At 33.5% G+C, this 5,219-nt stretch overlaps 1 long non-coding RNA gene across 1 annotated transcript; it reads left to right on the forward strand.

The window, feature by feature from the left end:
- Window positions 1–651: 651 nt before the first annotated feature.
- On the forward strand, window positions 652–3,739 carry LOC141376083 (uncharacterized). The gene is made up of 3 exons (XR_015499240.1): window positions 652–749; window positions 905–2,096; window positions 2,395–3,739. It is a non-coding gene; the product is annotated as an uncharacterized LOC141376083 (long non-coding RNA).
- The last annotated feature ends 1,480 nt before the right edge of the window (window positions 3,740–5,219 follow it).

Consider the following 5,219-nt stretch of genomic DNA (forward strand, 5'->3'; position numbering starts at 1 on the left):
TATATATATATATAGCATATATATGTATAAATATATAAGAGTAAGGAGACTGAATGTACAATATATAAAGAGATAAAGTGTTAGAGGACACAATATACAATAAATAATGATACAAGTGTCATTGTAAAAAATGATATAAGTGTACACTGTAAAAGCGCTATACAAATAAAGGTGAATTGAATTGAAGTGTCTTTGTGTATTTGTAAAGTCCCCAGAAGGATAGCAAACCACAAATGTGTGTACGTGCGTGTGTGTATGTTTCAATATGCTTATATATGCTTATATATTTTAGTGTTGGAAAAATAAGATTTACTTAATTTATTAACTATTTTAGTGAATATTCTATTCTTACGATGGATGGATGGATGGATGGATGGATGGATGGATGGATGGATGGATGGATGGATGGATGGATGGATGGATGGATGGATGGAGTGACAGTAACACTGAGAATCTATGTTGATACACATACCATAAAATTACAAGCACACTTCTCACAACCCCAAACACAAATGCTAGTTTGTGTTTAAAAAACCTTTGAGAAAGTCAAATCACTTTAGTGCATGACTGAACAGATGAGAGGCACATTCTCTCACTCATACCTGAGCTATAAAAAGAGACTCCTCTGATACCTTCCCCCTCAAGACAAGAGAGATTCTTGTGGGAATGACGTTTTGATATCTTAACTAAACAGCGGAAGAGCAGAATGCCTAGCATGAAGCTAATAGTGTGTGGCCACATCAGCATAGGTAAATCAATGCGTTTTTCTTTCCTAAGCTTCTGTGTTTTCAATCAGTTTTAATTTCAGCCCTCTGATTTCCAATGACGGACTTTGAATGGTTCAGTGTTTGGTTTGTGTTCTGAAGGAGTGTAATTACCAATTGATGAATTTCATTTTCAACAGGATATCATTAAATGTCAAACCCAGTTGCGTTCACCTCTCCTGCACAAAACATCATCTGCTCACTTGGCAATCGTGATGTCACGGTGAATGAAATGGAAAGCATGTGTGGTGCAGATCAAGCCGGCAATAAGTGAGACAACGCAGGGTCAAGATACAGACAGATAGAGTATATGTCTACGTGTGTGCTGTCGGAGGTTTGCGTGTCAAGGGAGCGCTCTGTGTTTTGTGGTATGTGGGGTCCGTATGCATTTTTACAGGGCAAGCAATTTGAAATGGCGGATGTGTGAACTGGCATGCAGTAAGAATGGAACGCCTGTATAAAATTACACACATGCTTGTGGCCGTGCCAAGATCCTCTGCAGCCATGCCAGGCACACTGAAGGAGACGGGGCAGAGAGAGGCTAGATTGTGTGTGTGTGTGTGTGTGTGTGTGTGTGTGTGTGTGTGTGTGTGTGTGTGTGTGTGTGTGTGTGTGTGTGTGTGTGTGTGTGTGCACATATTAAGTTTTACCTTTATTTTGAGGATCAAATGTCCTTACTTGTCCACTAAAACAAGGCAGCTTATTAAACACATGACATCTAAACACAGAATGGTTTCTGGGTTCTGTTTAGGAAATCCTGTTACACAGTGCACTGTAAAAAGCAGATAATTGACTCCTAAAAGTGAGTAAACCTATTTTTTTTCAAAGTGATTAGTTGACTTTACTTTTAAAAAAGGCTTAAACGTATTAAAATGATTCAGAATATGAACTGTGTGATTTACGTTAAGTAAACTTAACAGTTCCAAGTTACAGCAGTTTACTCACTTTTTAAAAGTAAAGTCAGCTTGTCATCTTTAAGGCAATAGGTTTACTCACTTTTTAAGTAAGAAACTAATCGCTGTTTACAGTGTGCAAAAGCACGAAGAATAAATGTGTAATTCATTCTTTAAAATTATTGGCAGGAGCTTTGATTTTACCCTATTTTGATTATGCTACCTCATTTTGGTATAGTTCACCAGGCTCACCAGGGCTGGAGTGGGACTCCTTTTCAGTCCTGGAGTTTCAAGCCTTAGACCGGCCAACCTCAGTTCATACTGACTATAATAAAATAACATAATTTCCAATTCAGTTTCTAATGACACTATCGTCTTTTTCAAGGAAACAGACACTTAAGAACTTCAAATGTTTTCATAAATATGAGAACATTAAAGGGTAGCTAAATCTCCAACACTCTTCTTTAAAATGTCATAATGTCCTTTCCTGCAATATCTGAATATATTCTGTGCAAAATTCTTTATAGATACAGTATCCAGTCCTTTGTAACGGTGGTCAGACAAAAAATAAAATATGAACATCTATATAAGTAACCCGAATAGTATTATATGTCTTAACACTAAAAATAAAAAATAAAAAAAGATTACTGGAGTAAGGCTCGAACTCAGGTCTGCAGCATCATAATGCATCACACTGACCACTGGACTACTTTCACCTGCAAGACTTGTTACCATAGTATTACTTTTTATTGATGGCTTAATATTTTTCTCCCCTTTTCAGATTTCTGATCAAGATATTTCAGATTTATAATGCAATGAATCATCTGATTTTCATTGAGCAGGTGTAATTTTCATTAATATTAATTATTCAAATTCTTATATTCACTAAGTTTGCGCTGTTTGGGGTTATTATTAACCTGCAGGCTGCATTTTGCTCACAGGGCTGCAAGAAAATAAATTAAAAGAGCGGAGCTGCTGCAAAGTAATAAATAAAAAGAATGAGGCTTTGGTCAAATAAATGAAAAAGTGTGACTGCTAAGAGTGTATTATATTTAGCATTTATACTCACATAGTGTGCGCTTTTATTTTGTAAAGAGGATAAAGAAAGTATCGCGATAATTTTTTTTGATCAGGCATTCAACGCAGACGATCCATTGGGGTCCTAAGCGTACTCGATTACAAGGGGGAACCGGATTTCTTACCACACCGGCCCACCGAGAATTCTCCCGGTCCTCCCGATTAGGCAATCTGGGCCTGCTGCTCAAAGAATATGAAGGAAAAAATGCAAAAGGCACAAAATAAATTTGTATGAATGATTTTAAACTCATCCTGGAGCACATTTGCACAAAGAGTTTTTTTAAAGAACTAGCAATGCTAACTGTTAGTAATATGTTTTTTAATACTGGGAATGGTACTGTATGTAAAATGTTTAATAATGTGGTTCCTAGTTATTTGGTATTTTCAAATGGTGAGGCAACAGCATTCATATTGTACTAGAGGTTGGGATTTTAATATTTGTTTATTTAAATTTAGAAGTCTAGTCGGGGGGAAATGTGTTTTTATATACAAGTGCAATCATGTGGAACAAATTAATAAAAATCGATCAAGGAAATAAACAACTTAAGAAGGTTCAAAAAAGCTATCAAAAGATGGTTGTTTGATGAGGATAGTTAGTTTGCAAGGTGGAAGAGGACGTTTTATTTTATATGTTAAATGATTGTGAATAGGGTTGCAGCTGGAAGGCCATCCGCTGCGTAAAACATATGCTGGATAAGTTGAGGATTCATTCCGCTGTGGTGACCCCTAATTAATAGAAGGACTAAGCCAAAAAGAAAAATGAATGAATGAGGGAATATATTTGTGAATTATTTTGTTCCTGTTTTAAATGTAATGGTACTGTTTGTTTTATGCGTCATCTGTATTTTGACGCCATATTTTATTTAACAGCGAGAACCGCAATGGAAACAAGCCCAGGGCTTTATTGTATTTTTATCCTTGACAGTTTTTATTTCAAAATGTATGAGATACTTGTAATTTTGTACAGCCTTGTCTGAAATCTGTCAAATAAAATTCAATTCATTCAAAATAAGAGAAGATGCTGTTCATTTTTTTTTTTGTTCTTGGAGCAAAAATAATGACTATAATATATTTTGAGCATGAATTGCAGAAGCTAAAATATAATTTTGGGTAATATTGCTTTATATACCCAAAAATCTTATCAGACATAGAGCAAGAATTATTGGCTCAATTACTGGCAAAAATACACAGACTAAGTCAAATTTGTATAGCAATTTTGTCACACTGCCTAATTGTCCACATTTAGCATGTCAGTAGTGTTGTTTACATGGTGATATATTAAACAGTCCAGCAGTTACAGTTTGCTATGTAGTATATAAAGAATATGGTCTTGAGTGTGCTATATTCACATGGTAATGGATACCACAGACCTGCATGTAATAAATCACCAAGCACCAGGGTATTATCAAAAATTCTGGTAACACTTTATAATTACACAATATGAACCATTTTATTAAGCATTAGCAAATAGTGAATTCATTATCTGTTAAGCATTAACTCTACATTAATAAACGTTAGTAAGCAGTTTATAAATACAGCTACAAATGCTCTATTCCTGCTGTATACATTTAATATGTGCTTAATAATTGGACTTTCATACTTTGTTAATGATGAATTTTTCATTAATAAATTATCGCATTACTTACAAACAATATTTAAGCATAGTTGGTTGTTTTTTAAGAACATTCGGAATGAGTTAGTAAAGGATTAATAAACTATTCAAATTAACATTTATATAATTTCTTCTTGCAGTTTTGTGATCTAATCTATAGTGAGGGCTATTTGTGTTTTATAAATCCTTTATAAAGGACAACTAAAGGTTCAGGTAAATTCTAAACAGGAAACAAGAACACAAACGACATTATTCATTTCTATTCATTTGAAGATACACAATTGAAACTGTATCAAATGAAATAATTCTTTGCAATCTTATTTAAAATAAACTTACTGTACAGTTTAAACATTGCATCCTATTATAGTGTTAAATTATTTTTATGTTGTTGTTTTATCCAATTTTATGTTGTATTTTGATACTCCTGTTATTCTGCAATGTTTAAACTTTACAGTGATTTTACTTTTTAGATACTATTGCAAAGATGTATAGTTCATTTGATACTGAGCCTTTTATTGTCATTTAGAAGGGATTTATAAAGCATGAATAGTCCTCACTTTAGATTAGGTCACAAAACTGCATAAAGTTGAGTTAAAAAAGCATTTATTAACATGGATAATAACCATTAAAATGTGCCTGAATAATAAGAATTATAAACATTAGTTTCAATAGTTTATTAATCATTTACGAACTTATTCTGAATGATCCTGAAAAACATCAACTTTCTTAAATACAAATGGTTTGTAAAAAATGCAATACTTCATTAAGTCATGAAAAATCAACCAGTCACAAATTACGAAAGTACAATTATTAAACATATTATACATGTGGTTATAAGCCCAGAATACAGCATTTGTAGCTGCAGTTACAAAT

Source organism: Danio rerio, chromosome 9 (genome assembly GCF_052040795.2).
Source record: "Danio rerio strain M-AB ecotype USA chromosome 9, GRCz13ab, whole genome shotgun sequence".
Lineage (NCBI taxonomy): Eukaryota > Metazoa > Chordata > Actinopteri > Cypriniformes > Danionidae > Danio > Danio rerio.